The sequence below is a fragment of the Arachis hypogaea genome, chromosome 19 (genome assembly GCF_003086295.3).
Source record: "Arachis hypogaea cultivar Tifrunner chromosome 19, arahy.Tifrunner.gnm2.J5K5, whole genome shotgun sequence".
Taxonomy (NCBI): domain Eukaryota; kingdom Viridiplantae; phylum Streptophyta; class Magnoliopsida; order Fabales; family Fabaceae; genus Arachis; species Arachis hypogaea.
In genome coordinates, this window is record NC_092054.1 from 31,057,135 (window position 1) to 31,079,749 (window position 22,615).

The window sequence follows — 22,615 nt, forward strand, 5'->3', positions numbered from 1 at the left end:
GTCGAAAAAGGAGTTTGATGAGGAGAGGGTCAGGCTAAGGTCCAATTTAGAAAAAGCTTGAGCCCGGGTAAAGACGGCGGAGGCTGCCATGACTATGGCTAAGGGAGTGAAAAAGAGGGTGGAGAAAAGCTATACCCGGGTTTACGGGAAAAATATTGACCTTCATGAGGAGTTAAAAAATGCCAGAGAGGAATATGCTTCTCTTCAAGAGTCTGTGGTCGAGGGGTTGGACGAAACATTCAACAACTTGAAAGCTCAAGTCCAAGTCCTTGCTCTCGGGGTTGACCTCTCCTTGTTTAGCTAGGACAATATTATGGTTGACGCGAAGATCGTACCAGCCCCCGAGGACGATGAAGATCCTTTGCTTGATCTGAAGTCTTTAAGTACTTGGGTCGGACAAACTTTTCAGGCCCCTGGGTCTCTTCCTGACGTGGTAAATGCCAAGCTTCCTCCTTTACCTCTTCATGCTATCCCGACTATGCCGATTTCTTTTCATCCTCCAACCCCTCCTGCACGAGGTCAAGACGTTGTGACAGGGAAGAATCTTAACCCCCTCCTTGGCCCTTCTTCGTAGCTTTTCTTTTGTTGTTAAATAGCCCGACTTGTGGGTCTTGATGAACAATTTTATTTTGTAATAGTTAGAAGTTTTGTGAACACCTTTCGTTTATATCTGTTGTAGTATTTAACAACTTTTGTAGTTTGCATTTGAACAATTTTGAAACTTGGAGAGTGGTGCGCAGAAATCGTGACGGTTCATTCCTTGGTAACGACGCTAAAAAACTTAATACGCACGTTCATAATCTTAGTTCTTTGTCACAACTTCACACAACTAACCAGCAAGTGCACTGGGTCGTCCAAGTAATAAACCTTATGTGAGTAAGGGTCGATCCCACGGAGATTGTCAGCTTGAAGCAAGCTATGGTCATCTTGCAAATCTCAGTCAGGCAGATTCATATGGTTATGGATATTTGATAATTAAAATATAATTAAAATATAAATAAAACGTAAATTAAAGATAGAGATACTTATGTAATTCATTGGTGAGAGTTTCAGATAAGCGTATGAAGATGCTTGTTCCTCCTGAACGTCTGCTTTCCTATTGTCTTCATCCAATCATTCATACTCCTTTCTATGGCAAGCTGTATGTTAGGTGTCACCGTTGTCAATGGCTACTCTCAGTGAAAATGGTCCAATGCGCTGTCACTGCATGGCTAATCATCTGTCGGTTCTCGATCATACTGGAATAGGATCCATTGATCCTTTTGCGTCTGTCACTACGCCCAGCACTCGCGAGTTTGAAGCTCGTCGCAGCCATCCCTTCCCAGATCCTACTCGGAATACCACAAACAAGGTTTAGACTTTCCGGATCTCAAGAATGGCCGTCCATGGATTCTAACTTATACCACGAAGACTCTGATTAAAGAATCCCAGAGATATTCATTCAATCTAAGGTAGAACGGAAGTGGTTGTCAGGCACGTGTTCATAGGTTGGGAATGATGATGACTGTCATGATCATCACATTCATATTGAAGTGCGAATGAATATCTTAGAATCGGAATAAGCTTGAATTGAATAGAAAAACAATAGTACTTTGTATTAATTTATGAGGAACAGCAGAGCTCCACACCTTAGTCTATGGTGTATAGAAACTCTACCGTTGAAAATACATAAGAACAAGGTCCAGGCATGGCCGAATGGCCAGCCCCCATAAAGGTCTAAGATAGCATAAAACTGATCAAAGATGTCTAATACAATAGTAAAAGGTCCTATTTATATCAGACTAGTTACTAGGGTTTACAGAAATGAGTAAATGATGCAGAAATCCACTTCTGGGGCCCACTTGGTGTGTGCTTGGGCTGAGCATTGAGCTTTACACGTGTAGAGGCTTCTCTTGGAGTTGAAGGCTAGTTTGTAACCTGTTTCTGGCGTTTAACTCCACTTTGCAACCTGTTTCTAGCATTTAACTCCAGAATGCAACATGGAACTGGCGTTAAACGCCAGTTTGCGTCATCTAAACTCGAGCAAAGTATGAACTATTATATATTTCTGGAAAGCCCTGGATGTCTACTTTCCAACGCAATTGAGAGCGCGCCATTTGGAGTTTTGTAGCTCCAGAGAATCCACTTTGAGTGCAGGAAGGTCAGAATCCAGCAGCATCTGCAGTCCTTCTTCAACCTCTGAATCTGATTTTTGCTCAAGTCCCTCAATTTCAGCCAGAAAATACCTGAAATCACAAAAAAACACACAAACTCATAGTAAAGTCCAGAAATGTGATTTTTTATTAAAAAATAATAAAAATATACTAAAAACTAACTAAATCATATTAAAAACTATGTAAAAATAATGCCAAAAAGCGTATAAATTATCCACTCATCACAACACCAAACTTAAATTGTTGCTTGTCCCCAAGCAACTGAAAATCAAATAGGATAAAAATAAGAAAATATACTATGAATTCCAAAATATCAATGAAACTTAGCTCCAATCAGATGAGCGGGACTAGTAGCTTTTTGCCTCTTGAATAGTTTTGGCATCTCACTTTATCCATTGAAGTTCAGAATGTTTGGCATCTATAGGAACTTAGAATTCAGATAGTGTTATTGATTCTCCTAGTTCAGTATCTTGATTCTTGAACACAGCTACTTTATGAGTCTTGGTCGTGGCCCTAAGCACTTTGTTTTCCGGTATTACCACCGGATACATAAATGCCACAGACACATAACTGGGTGAACCTTTTCAGATTGTGACTCAGCTTTGCTAGAGTCCCCAATTAGAGGTGTCCAGGGTTCTTAAGCACACTCTTCTTTTTGCTTTGGACCTCGACTTTAACCGCTCAGTCTCAAGTTTTTACTTGACACCTTCACGCCACAAGCACATGGTTAAGGACAGCTTGGTTTAACCGCTTAGGCCAGGATTTTATTCCTTTAGGCCCTCCTATCCACTGATGCTCAAAGCCTTGGATCCTTTTTACCCTTGCCTTTTGGTTTTAAGGGCTATTGGCTTTTTCTGCTTGCTTTTTTTTTTCGCCATTTTTTTTCTCTTTTTTTCTGCAAGCTTTTGTATTCACTGCTTTTTCTTGCTTCAAGAATCATTTTTATGATTTTTCAGATCATCAAATAACATGTATTCTTTTTCATCATTCTTTCAAGAGCCAACATATTTAACATTCATAAACAACAATTTCAAAAGACATATGCACTGTTCAAGCATTCATTCAGAAAACAAAAAGTATTGTCACCACATCAAAATAACTAAACTAGTTTCAAGGATGAATTCGAAACCATGTACTTCTTGGTCTTTTGTAATTAAAGCATTTTTCATTTAAGAAAGGTGATGGATTCATAGGATATTCATAGCTTTAAGACATAGACACTTAAACACTAGTGATCATGTAATAAGACACAAACATAAATAAACATAAAGCATAATAAACGAAAAACAGTAAGATAAATAGACAAGGAGATTAAGGAATGAGTCCACCTTAGTGAGGGTGGCGTCTTCCTCTTCTTGAAGAACCAATGGTGCTTTTGAGCTCCTCTATGTCTCTTCATTGCCTTTGTTGCTCCTCCCTCATAGCTCTTTGATCTTCTCTAATCTCATGAAGGATGATGGAGTGCTCTTGATGCTCCACCCTTAGTTGTCCCATGTTGGAACCTAATTCTCCTAGGGAGGTGTTGATTTTCTCCCAATAGTTTTGTGGAGGAAGGTGCATCCCTTGAGGCATCTCAGGGATTTCATGGTGGGGGATTTCCTCATGCTCTTGTTGAGGTCCATGATCTCTTATTTGCTCCATCATTTTCTTAGTGATGGGCTTGTCCTCTTCAATGAGGATGTCACCCTTTATGTCAATTCCAGCCGAATTGCAGAGGTGGCATATGAGGTGAGGAAAGGCTAACCTTGCCCAAGTGGAGGACTTGTCAGCCACCTTGTAAAGTTCTTGAGGTATAATCTCATGAACTTTCACCTCCTCTCCAATCATGATACTATGGATCATGATGGCCCGGTCTATAGTAACTTCAGACCGGTTACTAGTAGGAATGATTGAGCGTTGAATGAACTCTAGCCATCCCCTAGCCACTGGTTTGAGGTCATGCCTTCTTAACTGAACCGACTTGTCTCTTGAGTCAATTTTCCATTGAGCTCCTTCCTCACATATGTCTATGAGGACTTGGTCCAACCTTTGATCAAAGTTGACCCTTCTTGTGTAGGGGCGTGCGTTCTCTTCTATCATTGGCAAGTTGAACGTCAGCCTTACATTTTCTGGACTGAAGTCTAAGTATTTCCCCCGAACTATGCTGAGCCAATGCTTTGGATTCGGGTTCACACTTTGATCATGGTTCCTAGTGATCCATGCATTTGCATAGAACTCTTGGACCATTAAGATCCCGACTTGTTGAATGGGGTTGGTGAGAACTTCCCAACCTCTTCTTCGGATCTCATGTCGGATCTCCGGATACTCATTCTTTTTGAGCTTGAAAGGAACCTCAGGGATCACTTTCCTCTTAGCCACAACTTCATAGAAGTGGTCTTGATGGACCTTTGAGATGAATCTCTCCATCTCCCATGACTCAGAGGTGGAAGCAATTGCCTTCCCTTTCCTCTTTCTAGAGGTTTCTCTGGCCTTAGGTGCCATAAATGGTTATGAAAAAACAAAAAGCTATGCTTTTACCACATCAAACTTAAAATGTTTGCTCATCCCCTGAGCAAAAGAAGAAAGAAAGAAAGAGAAGAAGAAAAAGAATAGAGGAGATGGAGGGAGAAGGTGTATTCGGCCAAGGGTAAGAAGAGAGGGTTGTGTTGTGTGAAAATGAAGAAGGAAAGAGGGGTTTATATAGGGGTGGGATGGGATTTAGGGTTCGGCCATTAGGTTTAGGGTTGGGAGGGAAAAGAGTTTGAATTTTGGAGGTAGGTGGGGTTTATGGGGAAGAGAGGATGGATGTGAGTGGTAAAGAGGTGATGGGAAAGAGTGATTGAGGTGATTGGTGAAGGGTATTTGGGGAAGAGGGTTATGAAAAGGTTTGAAGAGGAGAGAAGAAGATGTGGGGATCCTGTGGGGTCCACAGATCAAGTGGGGTCAAAGACTTAACATCCCTGCTTCAATTAGGCGTGTAAAATGCCATTGCTCTGCAATCCTGGCATTTAACGCCAGATTGCTGCTTGTTCCTGGCGTTAAACGCCCAAATGTAGCATGTTTCTGGCGTTTAACGCCAGGCAGATGCTTGTTTCTGGCGTTAAACGCCAGCTTGGTGCCTGTTTCTGGCGTTAAACGCCAGACAGATGCTTGTTTCTGGCGTTTAAATGCCAGACTGCTCTCCTCCAGGGTGTGCTATTTTCAATGCTATTTTTCATTCTGTTTTTGATTTTTCAGTAGTTTTTGTGACTCCACATGATCATCAACCTACTAAAACACGAAATAACAAAAGGAAAATAAAATAGACATAATTAAATAACATTGGGTTGCCTCCCAATAAGCGCTTCTTTAACGTCAATAGCTTGACAATAAGCTCTCATGGAGACTCACAGATGTTCAGAGCATTGTTGGGACCTTCCAACACCAAACTTAGAGTTTGACTGTGGGGGTTCAACACCAAACTTAGAGTTTGGTTGTGGCCTCCCAACACCAAACTTAGAGTTTGATTGTGGGGGCTTTGGTTGACTCTGCAGTGAAAGAAGCTTTTCATGCTTCCTCTCCATGGTTACAGAAGGGGATCCTTGAGTCTTAAACACAAGGTTGTCCTCATTCAGTTGAAGGACCAATTCTCTTCTGTCCACATCAATCACAGCTCTTGCTGTGGCTAGGAAGGGTCTTCCAAGGATGATGGATTCATCATCTTCCTTCCCAGTGTCTAGGATTATGAAATCAGCAGGGATGTGAAGGCCTTCAACCTTTACTAACATGTCCTCTACTTGTCCATAAGCCTGTTTTCTTGAGTTGTCTGCCATCTCTAATGAGATTCTGGTAGCTTGCACCTCAAAGATCCCAAGTTTCTCCATTACAGAGAGTGGCATTAAGTTTATTCCTGACCCCAGGTCACACAGAGCCTTCTCAAAGGTCATGGTGCCTATGGTACAGGATATTAAGAATTTGCCAGGATCCTGTTTCTTTTGAGGTAATTTCTGCCTATCCAATGCATTCAGTTCATTGGTGAGCAAGAGAAGTTCATCTTCCCAAGTCTCATTACCAAATAATTTGGCATTCAGCTTCATGATTGGACTAAGGTACTTAGCAACTTGCTCTTCAGTAATTTCTTCATCCTCTTCAGAGGAAGAATACTCATCAGAGCTCATGAAGGGCAGAAGGAGGTTCAATGGAATCTCTATGGTCTCTAATTGAGCCTCAGATTCCTTTGGTTCCTCAAAGGAAAACTCCTTATTGGTCACTGGACGTCCCAGGAGGTCTTCCTCACTAGGATTCACATCCTCCTCCAACCTTGTAGGTTCGGTCATGATGGTTAAATCAATGGCCTTGCACTCTCTCTTTGGATTTTCTTCTGTATTGCTTGGGAGAGTACTAGGAGGAGTTTCAGTGACTCTTTTACTCAGCTGGCCTACTTGTGCCTCCAAATTTCTAATGGAGGACCTTGTTTCATTCATGAAACTTACAGTAGACTTAGATAGATCAGAGACTATATTTGCTAAGCTAGATGGATTCTGCTCAGAATTCTCTGTCTGTTGCTAAGTGGATGATGGAAAAGGCTTGCTATTGCTAAACCTGTTTCTTCCACCATTATTAAAGCCTTGTTGAGACTTTGTTGATCCTTCCATGAGAAATTTGGATGATTTCTCCATGAGGGATTATAGGTGTTTCCATAGGGTTCACCCATGTAATTCACCTTTGCTATTGCAGGGTTCTCAGGATCATAAGCTTCTTCTTCAGAAGATGCCTCTTTAGTACTGTTGGATGATTCCTTCAATCCATTCAGACTCTGAGAGATCATATTGACTTGCTGAGTCAATATTTTATTCTGAGCCAATATGGCATTCAGAGTATCAATTTCAAGAACTCCCTTCCTCTGAGGCGTCCCATTACTCACAGGATTCCTTTCAGAAGTGTACATGAACTGGTTATTTACAACCATGTCAATGAGTTCTTGAGCTTCTGCAGGTGTTTTCTTTAGGTGAATGGATCCACCTGCAGAATGGTCCAATGACATCTTTGATAATTCAGACAGACCATTATAGAATATATCCAGAATGGTCCATTCTGAAAGCATGTCAGAAGGACACTTTTTGGTCAGTTCCTTGTATCTCTCCCAAGCTTCATAGAGGGATTCACCTTCCTTCTGTCTGAAGGTTTGAACATCCACTCTAAGCTTGCTAAGCTTTTGAAGAGGAAAGAACTTGGCTAAGAAAGTCGTGACCAGCTTATCCCAAGAGTTCAGGCTGTCTTTAGATTGAGAGTCCAACCATATTCTAGCTTTGTCTCTTACAGCAAATGGGAAAAGCATAAGCCTGTAGACCTCAGGATCAACCCCATTGGTCTTAACAGTATCACAGATCTGCAAGAATTCAGTTAAGAACTGAAAGGGATCTTCAGATGGAAGTCCATAAAACTTGCAATTATGTTGCATCAGAGAAACTAATTGAGGTTTCAGCTCAAAATTGTTTGCTCCAATGGCAGGGATTGAGATGCTTCTTTCATGTAAATTGGAATTAGGTGCAGTAAAGTCACCAAGCATCTTCCTTGCATTGTTATTATTTTTGGCCATGTCTCCTTCTTTTTCGAAAATTTCTGTCAGATTTTCTCTAGAGAGTTGTGCTTTAGCTTCCCTTAGCTTCCTCTTCAGAGTCCTTTCAGGTTCAGGGTCAGCTTCAACAAGAATGTTCTTATCCTTGTTCCTGCTCATATCAAAAAGAAGAAAACAAAAAAGAAGAGGAATCCTCTATGTCACAGTATAGAGATTCCTTATGTAAGTATAAGAAGAGAATAATGGAGGAAGGAAAAGATAAGAATCCAAACACAAGGGAGAGGAATGAGTTTGAATTCTTGGGTGAAAGAGGGGTGTTAGTAGATGAATAAATAATTAGAAAGAGATGAGGAGAAGAGAAATAAATTAAAATAAAAGTATTTTTGTTTTTAAATTGAATTTAAAATAAAAAATAAAAATTAAAGTTCAAAAATTAAGAAAGGAAAATTGAATCAAATTAAATTAAATTTAAAACAATTAGTTAATTTAAAAAGAAATTTTGAAAAAGAGGGAAGGGATTTTCGAAAATTAGAGATAGAATTAGTTAGGTAGTTTTGAAAAAGATATGATTGAAATAGTAAACTTTTAAAATCAAACAAAAAGTCAAGTAGTTAATTAAAAAAGATTTGAAAATCAATTTTTGAAAAGATAAGAAGTTAGAAAAGAAGTTAGAAAAGATTTTGAAATTGATTTTGAAAAAGATGTGATTGACATTTATTTTGAAAAAGATTTGAAAAAGAAATTTAAAAAGATTTGATTTTTGAAATCAAAGTTGATTACTTGACTAACAAGAAACTAAAAAGGTATTATTCTAGAGTTTAAAGATTGCACCTTTCTTACTAGGCAAGTAACAAACTTAAAAATTTTGAATCAATCATATTAATTGTTAGCATTAATTTCAAAAATATGAAATAAAAATAAGAAAAAGATGTTGAAAATCAATTTGAAATTTTCGAAAATCATAAAAGGAAAATGAAAAAGATTTGATTTTTGAAAAAGATTTGAAAAAGATAGAATTTTAAATTGAAAATTTGATTTGACTCATAAGAAACAACTAAATTTTAAAAAGTTTTGAAAAAGTCAACTCAAATTTTCGAAAATTTATGAGAGAAAAAGGGAAATATATTTTTTTATTTTTGAATTTTTAATGATGAGAGAGACAAACACTAAATTGAAACAAAACATAAAAATTATGAATCAAAACAACTAATGCATGCAAGAACACTTTGAATGTCAAGATGAACACAAAGAACACTTTGAAGATCAAGATGAACATCAAGACTTATTTTTGAAAATTTTTAAGAAAAGAAAAACATGCAAGACACCAAACTTAGAAATTTTTAAACTTTAGACACTAATAGTTCAAAAATGCATATGGAAAACAAGAAAAGACACAAAACATAAAAATGCAAAGATCAAACAAAGCAATTCATCAAGAACAACTTGAAGATCATGAAGAACATATGCATGAGTTTTCGAAAAATGCACAAATTTTAAAAACATGCAATTGACACCAAACTTAAAATTTGACACAAGACTCAAACAAGAAACATCAAAATTTTTGGTTTTTATGATTTTATTATTTTTTTTTTTGGTATTTTTCGAAAATTATTTTGGGAAAAACGAAAAAGAAGAATTTTTTTGTATTTTTCGAAAATAAGAAATAAAAAGCTTAAAATTAAAATAAAATTACCTAATCTGAGCAACAAGATGAACCGTCAGTTGTCCAAACTCGAACAATCCCCGGCAACGGCGCCAAAAACTTGGTGCGCAGAAATCGTGACGGTTCATTCCTTGGTAACGGCGCTAAAAAACTTAATACGCACGTTCATAATCTTAGTTCTTTGTCACAACTTCGCACAACTAACCAGCAAGTGCACTGGGTCGTCCAAGTAATAAACCTTACGTGAGTAACGGTCGATCCCACGGAGATTGTCGGCTTGAAGCAAGTTATGGTCATCTTGCAAATCTCAGTCAGGCAGATTCATATGGTTATGGATATTTGATAATTAAAATATAATTAAAATATAAATAAAACGTAAATTAAAGATAGAGATACTTATGTAATTCATTGGTGAGAGTTTCAGATAAGCGTATGAAGATGTTTGTTCCTCCTGAACCTCTGCTTTCCTATTGTCTTCATCCAATCATTCATACTCCTTTCTATGGCAAGCTGTATGTTAGGCATCACCGTTGTCAATGGCTACATCCTGTCCTCTCAGTGAAAATGGTCTAATGCGCTGTCACTGCATGGCTAATCATCTGTCGGTTCTCGATCATACTGGAATAGGATCCATTGATCCTTTTGGTTTGTCACTACGCCCAGCACTCGCGAGTTTGAAGCTCGTCGCAGCCATCCCTTCCTAGATCCTACTCGGAATACCACAGACAAGGTTTAGACTTTTCGGATCTCAGGAATGGCCGTCCATGGATTCTAACTTATACCACGAAGACTCTGATTAAGGAATCCCAGAGATATTCATTCAATCTAAGGTAGAACGGAAGTGGTTGTCAGGGACGCGTTCATAGGTTGGGAATGATGATGACTGTCACGATCATCACATTCATATTGAAGTGCGAATGAATATCTTAGAATCGGAATAAGCTTGAATTGAATAGAAAAATAATAGTACTTTGTATTAATTCATGAGGAACAGCAGAGCTCCACACCTTAGTCTATGGTGTGTAGAAACTCTACCATTGAAAATACATAAGAACAAGGTCCAGGCATGGCCGAATGGCCAGCCCGCATAAAGGTCTAAGATAGCATAAAACTGATTAAAGATGTCTAATACAATAGTAAAAGGTCCTATTTATATCAGACTAGTTACTAGGGTTTACAGAAATGAGTAAATGATGCAGAAATCCACTTCTGGGGCCCACTTGGTGTGTGTTTGGGCTGAGCATTGAGCTTTACATGTGTACAGGCTTCTCCTAGAGTTGAACGCCAATTTGTAACCTGTTTCTGGCGTTTAACTCCACTTTGCAACCTGTTTCTGGCGTTTAACTCCAGAATGCAACATGGAGCTGGCGTTGAATGCCAGTTTGCATCATCTAAACTTGAGCAAAGTATGGACTATTATATATTGCTGGAAAGACCTGGATGTCTACTTTCCAACGCAATTAAGAGTGCGCCATTTGAAGTTCTGTAGCTCCAGAAAATCCACTTTGAGTGCAGGGAGGTTAGAATCCAGCAGCATCTGCAGTCCTTCTTCAACCTCTGAATCTAATTTTTGCTCAAGTCCATCAATTTCAGCCAGAAAATACATGAAATCACAGAAAAATACACAAACTCATAGTAAAGTTTAGAAATATGATTTTTTATTAAAAACTAATAAAAATATACTAAAAACTAACTAAATCATACTAAAAACTGTGTAAAAATAATGCCAAAAAGCGTATAAATTATCCGCTCATCAAAGAGCCTTTCTACTCCTTGATTTTTTATTCAGTTGCTTGGTTTAGCAAATTTTTTCAATGCTTTTGCTGAATTTAAGCAATGAATTCATTTGTATGGATTTCTTTTTTCAAGCCCCGACTTTGTGTAGTTAGACTTTGCTAAGTTACTTGTACACTTTGTTTTTATTTTACTTTATAATTGAGGTCAATTTTTACGAGTTGTTTATATAACTTCTTACATTAATTTGTACCTCGTCACTTCATCTTGCCGATCATGATAGGTCGGCAATGATTTTTCCGGTTTGTCGAGCTTAAATTAATGCGTTTTTAATAGGAAACCTTTTTGAAAAACTAGGAGTTTATTGATAAATGATAAATTCCTTTGCATAAGCCTACTTACTAAGGACTTGAGTACCCTTAGCCCTTGCTTTGGTTCCTTGTTAAAACCTCCTTTAGAAAAAACCCTTTTTAAGGAAAAATCCTAAGGTTGGGAAAAAGAGTACATCAGGGAACAAGGTTTACTTTCTAACTGTAGTACTTCTTTAGGTTCCACGCGCACCAAGACCTCGGGAGTTCTCGTCCTTGTAGGTCAGACACCTTGTAGTAACCTTTCCCTAGGATTTCAAGAATATTGTAGGGTCCTTTCCAATTAGTTGCTAGCTTCCCTTTGCTCGGCTTCTGAACTCCGATGTCATTTCAGATCAATACGAGGTCGTTTGAGGCGAAGCTTCTTTTGATAACCTTCTGATTATACCTTAAGGCCATTATTTGTTTTAGTGCTTCCTCTTTAATTCGAACTCATTTTTGGACTTTTGGGAGGAGGTCGAGCTCTTCCCTTTATGCGTGGGTAGTGGTCCCTTCATTATAGAATATAACCATAGGTAATTCTTCAACAATTTCTATGGGGATCATGGCTTCCATCCCATAGGCAAGTCAGAAAGGTGATTCACCCATTGTGGAATGAGGGGTTGGGGGATATGCCCATAAGACTTGGGGAGCTCGTCTGTCCATGTCCGCTTTGCTTCTTGCAACTAGCGCTTCAACCTGGCCAATATGACTTTGTTGGCCGCCTCAGCTTGTCCATTAGTTTGAGGATGTTCCAGTGATGTGAATTGGTGCTTTATTTTTAAGTCGACCACCAAATTTCTGAAGGTTGAGTTGGTAAACTGGGTTCCATTATCCATGGTGATGGAGTGGGAAACTCCAATCCTTGTGATAATGTTCTTGTAAAGGAACTTCTAACTTCTTTGGGCAGTGATAGTTGCCAGCGGATCCGCTTTGATCCATTTATTAAAGTAGTCAATCCCTACTATGAGGTATTTGACTTGTCCAGGAGCTTGGAAAAATGGTCCTAGGAGGTTGAGACCCTATTTTGCAAATGGCCATGGTGAGTTAACACTAATAAGCTCTTCAGGAGGTGCAACATGGAAGTTATCATGCTTTTGGCAAGGTGGGCACTTGTTAACAAACTCGGCCACTTCCCTTTGTAAGGCCGGCTAGAAAAAATCGGCTCGGATTACCTTCTTGGCTAGTGATTAGGCTCCCAAATAGTTTCTACATATGCCATTATGTACCTCCTCCAGGACCTTTTTTGTATTAGAGGTCGGGACGCACTTCAAGGGGTGTTGATATTCCTCTTTTATATAGGACGTTGTGGACTAACATGTAATTTTGTGCCTCACTTATAAGTCTTTGTACCTCTTTTTCATTTTCAGGGAGAACGTCAAATTTAAGATAGTTAATTATAGCGATCATCCATCTTAAATTATGATTAGATATAGTCATTATATCCGAGTTGTCATCTCCCTTTGATATTGATAGTGCATGTAGAGTTTCCTGGATAAGGCTTCTATTATTGTTCCTAGCTTGGTGCTGGCTAATTTGGAGAGAGCATCAGCTCAGACGTTTGATTCTTGGGCTATATGCCGGACCTCTCCTTCTGAAAAATGTGCTAGCTGTTCTCATGCTTCGTCTAAGTACTTTTTCATGGTGGAGTCTTTGGCTTGATAGGTACCGTTAATCTGTGAAGTTATCACTTGAGAGTCACTTAACACTATCAGCTTTTCTATTCCCACTTCTTTAGCCAGCTTCAAGCCAGCAAGTAAGGCTTCATATTCTGCTTGGTTATTAGAAGCAGAAAACTCAAACCTTAACGAACGTTCTATCTGAGTTCCTTGTTTACTTTCTAGGATAACTCCTGCCCCACTTTCGGCTTTATTGGACGACCCGTCTACATATAGGCTCCATGTAGTTGGGCTTCCCTGACTTTCAATATATCCAGCAATGAAATCGGTAAGATATTGGGACTTGATTGCTGTTCGGGTTTCATACTTTCAGTATATTCAGTATATTCCCTGACTTAGCATTCGTCCTACTAAGTCTGTCTTTTGTAGAATGTGTTTCACTAGTTGGTTAGTTTGGACCTTGATAGTGTGAGCTTGAAAATAAGGTCAGAGCTGTCTAGAGGTGAGGACAAGGGCATATGCAAAATTTTCTATCTTTTGGTAGTTCAGTTCTGCTCCTTGTAAAGCTTTACTAACAAAGTAGATAGGTTTCTGTCCGTCCTTGCCTTCTCTTATCAATGTTGAAGCTATAGCTCGGCTCGCCACTGCTAGGTAGAAGACGAGCACTTCTCCTAATATTGGTCGGGTAAGTATGGAGGGTTGTCCCAGAAATGTTTTGAAGTCTTGAAAGGCTTGCTCGCATTCTGAGATCCACTCAAATTGCTTCCCTTTTTAAGAATTGAGTATAGGGGAGTCAATTTTAGTGATGATCTTGCTAGAAATCTAGATAGAGCTACACAACTTCCATTTAGTTGTTGAACTTCCTTAAGACAAGTCGGGCTCTTCATGTCAAGAATAGCCCTGCATTTGTCCGGGTTTGCTGCTATGCCTCTCTGAGTTAGCATGAAGCCTAAGAATTTTTTTGCTTCTACTAGGAAGGTGTATTTTGAGGGGTTTAATCTCATCTCATGCTTCCTTATAGTAGAAAATATCTCAGAGAGATCGGACAAAAGTGTCGAGTCGACCTTAGTTTTAACAAGCATGTCATCCACATATACCTCCATAAGTTTTCCTAAGTGGAAGGAAAACACCTTGTTCATCAATCTCTGGTATGTGACTCCAACATTCTTTAACCCAAAAGGCATTACTACGTAGCAGTAGTTAGCTTTCGGATTTATGAACGAGATCTTTTCTTGGTCCGGCTTAGGCATCGGGATCTGGTTGTATCCTGATTAAGCGTCCATAAAGGACAGGTATCAATAGCCAGATGCTGAGTCGACCAGGGCATCGATGCTGGAAAGAGGGTATGGATCCTTGGGACAAGCCTTATTGAGGTCGGTGTAATCAACACACATCCTCCATTTTCTATTTTGTTTCTTTACCAAAACTACATTGGCCATCTATAATGGATACTTTACCTCTCTTATGAACCCTACTTCTAATAGGGCTTGCACTTGTTCTTCCACGACCTGTGTTCTTTTGGTTCTGAGTTTTCGACGCTTTTTCTGGACAGGCCTAGAACCCGGGTAGACGGCAAGTTTGTGGGACATCAGGTCGGAATCTATGCCAGGCATGTCGGAGGCTTTCCAAGCGAAGAGGTCAGCATTCCTCCTTAGAAGGTCAATGAGGTTCTTTTTCAGACCTTATTCCAGGTTAGCCCTTATATTTATTATTTTTTCAAGGTGATCTCCGATTTGTACTTCTTCTACTTTGCCTCCAAGTTGGGGGCATAATTTTTCTTGAGTTCGGATACCACTAAGTTCAATAGTGTTGACCTCCTTTCCACCAGCACTACCTTTTAAATTAAGGTTTTCATTGTAACACTTACGTGCTAATTTCTGATCCCTTTTTATTGTAGCAATTCCTTAGTAGTAGAAAACTTCATACACAGGTGGGGTGTAGAAACAACAGCTGCCAGTCGATTCAAAGTTGTCGGACTTAATAAGGCATTATATGCAGAGGTAACATCAACCATGATGTAATCAATGCTCAATGTCTTTGACTTTGCACCATTTCCAAAAGTGGTATATAGAGAGATGTACCTAAGAAGTCGGATCAGCGTGTCCCATAATCCGAAGAGATTGTCTGGATATGTTTTTAGGTCATTTTCTTCTAGCCCAAGTTTGTCAAAAACGGACTTAAATAAGATATTTGCCGAGCAACCTTGATCTATTAAGGTGCTATGGAGATTTGCGTTGGCGAAGATCATTGTTATCATCACGGGATCGTTGTGACCAGTTGTTATCCCTTGAGCATCTTCTTTAGTGAACGAGATGGTAGGCAGGTCAGGAAATCTCCTATCTTTCCCGACTTGGTACACCTCTTTGAGATGTCTTTTTCGAGATAATTTTGATATTGCTCCTCCAGTAAATTCCCCGTTAATCATGTGTATGTGTCGCTCAGAAGTTTAGGGTAGATGTTCTTGTTGTCCTCCTTCTTCATCTCTCTTTCTCTTCCTCGAGTCGTCCAACCTATCTGCCAAGTACTTGTCTAGTCGACCTTCTCTGGCCAACTTTTCTATGACATTCTTCAAATAGTAGCAATCATTGGTAGAATGCCCGTATAGTTTGTGGTACTCGCAATACTCAGTCCAGCTTCCTGCCTTTTTGTGTTTAATTGGACGAGGAGGTGGAAGTTTCTCGATGTGGCATATCTCTTTGTAAACATCTACAAAAGAGACCCGGAACGGAGTGTAGTTATGATATCTTCGGGGTTTCTCTAGGTTGACTCTTCCTTCTTCTTAGCTTTTTTATCTTTTTCCTGAGGTGGATAAGGCAGGCCGAGTCTCAGAAGTGGTTCTCTCAGTCATGAGTTCTCCACCATGTTGATATACTTTTCTGCCTGTTCTAGTACTTCATACAAAGAGGCCACGTGTCACTTGGATATTGATTGAGAGAATGACCTTTCTTTAAAGCCATTAACTAATCCCATTATCACTACTTCAGTGGGTAGGTTTTAAATCTCTAAGCATGGCTTATTGAACATTTCCATATAGTCTCGGAGGGTTTCCTCAGCCTCTTGCTTAACTCCTATTAAGCTCGGGGTGTGTTTTACCTTGTTCTTTTGAATAGAGAATCTAGTAAGATACTTACTTGCTAGGTCGTCGAAGCAAGCAACTGACCTAGGAGGTAGGTTATCAAACCACTTATCCCAGCTTTGGTTAATATTTTTGGGAGGGCTTTGCACCGGGTAGAGTCAGAAGCTTTAGCTAGGTACATTCGATTTTTAAAATTGCTGAGGTGGTGTCTAGGGTCAGTTGTTCCGTCGTAGAGATCCATGTCGGGGGTTTTGAAATTCCTTGAAACTTTAGCGTGCATGATCTCTTTTATAAACGGATCTTCTCCCCCTAGGGGGCTTTCTTCCCGATTTGTTCGATTACTTCATTTTCGGAGATCGGCTTCTAATTTTAAAAGCTTTTCTTCTAGCTCCCTTCGTCGTTGATGAGTGATGAGCGGATAATTTATACGTTTTTTGACATTGTTTTTAGTATGTTTTTATTAGGATCTAGTTACTATTAGGAATGTTTTTATTAGTTTTTATGTTAAATTCACATTTCTGGACTTTACTATGAGTTTGTGTGTTTTTCTGTGATTTCAGGTATTTTCTGGCTGAAATTGAGGGACTTGAGCAAAAATCAGATTTAGAGGTTGAAGAAGGACTGCTAATGCTGTTGGATTCTGACCTCCCTGCACTCAAAATGGATTTTCTGGAGCTACAGAACTTAAAATGGCGCGCTTCTAATTTCGTTGGAAAGTAGACATCCAGGGCTTTCCAGAAATATATAATAGTCCATACTTTGGCCAAGAATAGATGACGCAAACTGGTGTTCAACGCCAGCTCTCTGCCCAATTCTGGCGTCCAGCGCCAGAAAAGGATCCAAAACCAGAGTTGAACGCCCAAACTGGCACAAATGCTGGCGTTCAACTCCAAGAAGGACCTCTACACGTGCAACACTCAAGCTCAGCCCAAGCACACACCAAGTGGGCCCCGGAAGTGGATTTATGCATCAATTACTTACTTCTGTAAACCCTAGTAGCTAGTTTATTATAAATAGGACATTTTACTATTGTATTAGGGATCTTTTGATCCTGGATTGTATCTTTGAACATCTTTGGATGCCTGGTTCTTAGATCAGAGGGGATGGCCATTCGGCCATGCCTGGACCTTTCACTTATGTATTTTTAACGGTAGAGTTTCTACACTCCATAGATTAAGGTGTGGAGCTCTGCTGTTCCTCAAAGATTAATGCAAAGTACTATTGTTTTCTATTCAATTCATCTTATTTCGCTTCCAAGATATTCATTTGCATTTCAACCTGAATGTGATGAACATGACAATCATCATCATTCCCTATGAACGCGTGCCTGACAACTACCTCCGTTCTACATTAGATTGAATGAGTATCTCTTAGATCTCTTAATCGGAATCTTCGTGGTGTAAGCTAGAATGATGGCAACATTCAAGAGAATCCGGAAAGTCTAAACCTTGTCTGTGGTATTCCGAGTAGGATTCAATGATTGAATGACTGTGACGAGCTTCAAACTCGCGATTGCTGGGCGTAGTGACAGACGCAAAAGGATAGTAAATCTTATTCCAGCATGATCGAGAACCGACAGATGAATAGCCGTGCCGTGACAGGGTGCGTTGACCATTTTCACTGAGAGGATAGGATGAAACCATTGACAAGGGTGATGCCTCCAGACGATTAGCCGTGCCGTGACAGGGCATTTGGATCATTTTCCCGAGAGAAGACCGAAAGTAGCCATTGACAGTGGTGATGTATCACATAAAGCCAGCCATGGAAAGGAGTAAGACTGATTGGATGAAGATAGCAGGAAAGCAGAGGTTCAGAGGAACGAAAGCATCTCTATTCGCTTATCTGAAATTCTCACCAATGATTTACATAAGTATTTCTATCCCTATTTTATTAATTAAATTCGAAAACTCCATAACCATCTGATATCCGCCTGACTGAGATTTACAAGGTGACCATAGCTTGCTTCATACCAACAATCTCCGTGGGATTCGACCCTTACTCACGTAAGGTATTACTTGGATGACCCAGTGCACTTGCTGGTTAGTTGTGCGAAGTTGTGAACCATGGTATTGGCATCATGTTTTTTGGCACCAGTGCCAGGGAAAGAAAGAGCAATGAATTTTACATAATCAAAGTGTAATCACAATTTCTGCGCACCAAATTTTTGGCGCCGTTGCCGAGGATTGTTCGAGTTTGGATAACTAACGGTTCATCCTGTTGTTCAGATTAGGTAATTTTCTTTTTGTTTTATTTTCAAAAATTTTTCAAAAATCTTTCAAAATTTTCTCCTTTGTTTTCAAAAAAATTTTTTTTTTAATAATAAAAATGTTTTCAAAAATATAATTTTTCTTCAAAATTTTTAAGAATGAATTCTAGTGTTTCATGAGGCATGGCTGGCTGTAAAGCCATGTCTAATACGATTGTAGGGCATGTTAGACGTGTCATGTCTGAGTTACATACTAAAGCTTGGCTGGCTATTAAGCCAAGCCTGACCCTTTGATTGGAGCTTTAGAGCATAAGATTCCTGGAATTCATATTAAAAATTTTGGAATCCTTATTTTTATTTTTCAAAATGATTTTCGAAAAAAATTAAAAGAAAATACAAAAAAATCATAAAATCATAAAAATAAAAAAAATATTTTTTGTGTTTCTTGTTTGAGTCATGTGTCATGTTATAAGTTTGGTGTCAATTGCATGTGCATCTTGCATTTTTCGAAAATTCATGCATTCATGGTGTTCTTCATGATCTTCAAGTTGTTCTTGGTAAGTCTTCTAGTTTGATCTTTGCATTTGCATGTTTTGTGTCTTTTCTTGTTTTTCATATGCATTCATGAATTCTTAGTGTCTAAGCATTAAAGAATTCTAAGTTTGGTGTCTTGCATGTTTTCTTTGCATAAAAAATTTTTCAAAAATATGTTCTTGATGTTCATCATGATCTTCATAGTGTTCTTGGTGTTCATCTTAACATTCATAGCATTCTTGCATGCATCACATGTTTTGATCTAAAATTCTCATGCATTGCATAATTTTCATGTTTCTCTCTCTCATCATTAAAAATTCAAAAACCGAAAAAAAAATATCTTTCCCTTTTTCTCTCTCATAAATTCGAAAATTAGATTTGACTTTTTAAAAAATTTTTAAAATCTAGTTGTTTTCATGAGTCAAATCAAATTTTCAATTTAAAAATCTTATCTTTTTCAAAATCTTTTTCAAAAATCAAATCTTTTTCATTTTTCTTAGTTATTTTCGAAAATTCCAAAAATATTTTTCAAAAATATTTTTCTTAATTTTACATCATAATTTTCGAAAATAACAATAACAATTAATGTTTTGATTCAAAAATTTCAAGTTTGTTGCTTACTTGTTAAGAAAGATTCAAACTTTAAGTTCTAGAATCATATCTTGTGATTTCTTGTGAATCAAGTCATTAATTGTGATTTTAAAAATCAAATCTTTTTCAAAACTAATTTCAATCATATCTTTTCAAAAATATCTTCCTATATTACTTTTTTTTCAAAAATTTGATTTCAAAATATCTTCTCTAACTTCTTATCTTCTTATCTTTTCAAAATTTGTTTCAACTAACTAACTAACTTTTTGTTTGTTTCTTATCTTTTTCAAAACTACCTAACTAACTCTCTCTCTCTCTAATTTTTGAAAATATCTCCCCCTTTTTCAAAATTTCTTTTTAATTAACTAATTATTTCAATTTTTAAATCTTAATTTTCGAAAATTACTAACATTTTTCAAAAACTATTTTCGAAAATCACTAACTCTTTTTCAAAAATTATTTTCGAAAATTCTCCTTCTCTCTCTCATCTCCTTCTATTTATTTATTCATCTACTAACACTTCATCCCACCCAAATTCGAACCCCCTCTTCCATTTGTGTTCGAATTTCTTCTTCTTCTTTTCTTCTACTCACACTGGGACCTCTATACTGTGGTAAAAAGGACCCCTATTATTATTATTTTTCTGTTCTCTCTTTTTCATATGAGCAGGAGCAAGGACAAGAACATTCTTGTTGAAGCAGATCCAGAACCTGAAAGGACTCTGAAGAGGAAACTAAGAGAAGCTAAATTACAACAATCCAGAGAGAACCTTTCAGAAATTTTCGAACAGGAAGAGGAGATGGCAGCCGAAAATAATAATGCAAGGAGAATGCTTGGTGACTTTACTGCACCTAATTCCAATTTACATGGAAGAAGCATCTCCATCCCTACCATTGGAGCAAACAATTTTGAGCTGAAACCTCAGCTAGTTTCTCTGATGCAGCAGAACTGCAAGTTTCATGGACTTCCATCTGAAGATCCTTTTCAGTTCTTAACTGAATTCTTGCAGATCTGTGATACTGTTAAGACTAATGGAGTGAATCCTGAAGTCTACAGGCTCATGCTTTTCCCTTTTGCTGTAAGAGACAGAGCTAGAGTGTGGTTGGACTCTCAACCCAAAGACAGCCTGAACTCTTGGGATAAGCTGGTCACGGCTTTCTTAGCCAAGTTCTTTCCTCCTCAAAAACTGAGCAAGCTTAGAGTGGATGTTCAAACCTTCAGACAGAAAGAAGGTGAATCCCTCTATGAAGCTTGGGAAAGATACAAGCAGCTGACCAAAAAGTGTCCTTCTGACATGCTTTCAGAATGGACCATCCTGGATATATTCTATGATGGTCTATCTGAGCTATCAAAGATGTCATTGGATACTTCTGCAGGTGGATCCATTCACCTAAAGAAAATGCCTACAGAAGCTCAAGAACTCATTGACATAGTTGCTAATAACCAGTTCATGTACACTTCTGAGAGGAATCCTGTGAGTAATGGGACGCCTCAGAAGAAGGGAGTTCTTGAAGTTGATACTCTGAATGCCATATTGGCTCAGAACAAAATATTGACTCAGCAAGTCAATATGATTTCTCAGAGTCTGAATGGAATGCAAGCTGCATCCAACAGTACTCAAGAGGCATCTTCTGAAGAAGAAGCTTATGATCCTGAAAACCCTGCAATAGCGGAGGTAAATTACATGGGTGGACCTTATGGAAATACCTATAATCCATCATGGAGAAATCATCCAAATCTCTCATGGAAGGATCAAAGGCCTCAACAAGGCTTTAATAATGGTGGAAGAAACAGGTTTAGCAATAGCAAGCCTTTTCCATCATCCACTCAGCAACAGACAGAGAATTCTGAACAAAATACCTCTAATTTGGCAAACTTAGTCTCTGGTCTGTCCAAGGCCACTGTAAGTTTCATGAATGAAACAAGGTCTTCCATTAGAAATTTGGAAGCACAAGTGGGCCAGCTGAGTAAGAGGATCACTGAAATCTCTCCTAGTACTCTCCCAAGCAATACAGAAGAGAACCCAAAAGGAGAGTGCAAGGCCATTGACATAAGCACCATGGCCGAACGTGTAAGGGAAGGAGAAGACGTGAATCCCAAGGAGGAAGACCTCCTGGGACGTCCAGTGATCAATAAGGAGCTTCCCTCTGAGGAACCAAAGGACTCTGAGGCTCATCTAGAGACCATAGAGATTCTATTGAACCTCCTTATGCCCTTCATGAGCTCTGATGAGTATTCCTCTTCTGAAGAGAATGAGGATGTTACTGAAGAGCAAGCTGCCAAGTTCCTTGGTGGAATTATGAAGCTAAATGCCAAATTATTTGGTATTGAAACTTGGGAAGATGAGCGTCCCTTGTTCACTAATGGACTAAGTGATCTGGATCAACTGACATTGCCTCAGAAGAGACAGGATCCTGGAAAGTTCATAATACCTTGTACCATAGGCACCATGATCTTTAAGGCTCTGTGTGACCTTGGTTCAGGAATAAACCTCATGCCCCTCTCTGTAATAGAGAAACTGGGAATCTATAGGGTGCAAGCTGCTAGAATCTCATTAGAGATGGTAGATAATTCAAGAAAATAGGCTTATGGACAAGTAGAGGACGTGTTAGTAAAGGTTGAAGGCCTTTACATCCCTGCTGATTTCATAGTCCTGGATACTGGAAAGCAAGAGGATGAATCCATCATCCTAGGAAGACCTTTCCTAGCCACAGCAAGAGCTGTGATTGATGTGGACAGAGGAGAATTAATCCTTCAATTGAATGAGGACAACCTTGTGTTTACAACTCAAGGATCTCTCTCTACATCCATGGAGAGGAAGCATAAAAAGCTTCTCTCAAAGCAGAGTCAAACAAAGTCCCCACAGTCAAACTCTAAGTTTGGTGTTGGGAGGCCACAACCAAACTCTAAGTTTGGTGTTGAACTCCCATATCCAAACTCTAAGTTTGGTGTTGGAGAGTTTCAACAATGCTCTAAACATTTGTGAGGCTCCATGAGAGCCCACTGTCAAGCTATTGACATTAAAGAAGCGCTTGTTGGGAGGCAACCCAATTTTTATTTATCTAACTATATTTTTCTTAGTTATATGTCTTTATAGGTTCATGATCATGAGGAGTCACAAAATAAACAAAAAAATTAAAAATGGAATCAAAAACC

The 22,615-nt window shown here is 38.7% G+C and overlaps 2 non-coding genes across 2 annotated transcripts; one reads left to right on the plus strand and one right to left on the minus strand.

Annotated features, from left to right (window-relative positions):
• The first annotated feature begins 7,209 nt into the window (after positions 1–7,209).
• On the plus strand, positions 7,210–7,317 carry LOC112781877 (small nucleolar RNA R71). Its single transcript, XR_003192627.1, has one exon. It is a non-coding gene; the product is annotated as a small nucleolar RNA R71 (small nucleolar RNA).
• Positions 7,318–20,651: 13,334 nt separating this feature from the next.
• LOC112781452 (small nucleolar RNA R71) lies at positions 20,652–20,759 on the minus strand. The gene has a single exon (XR_003192228.1). It is a non-coding gene; the product is annotated as a small nucleolar RNA R71 (small nucleolar RNA).
• Between the last annotated feature and the right edge of the window lie 1,856 nt (positions 20,760–22,615).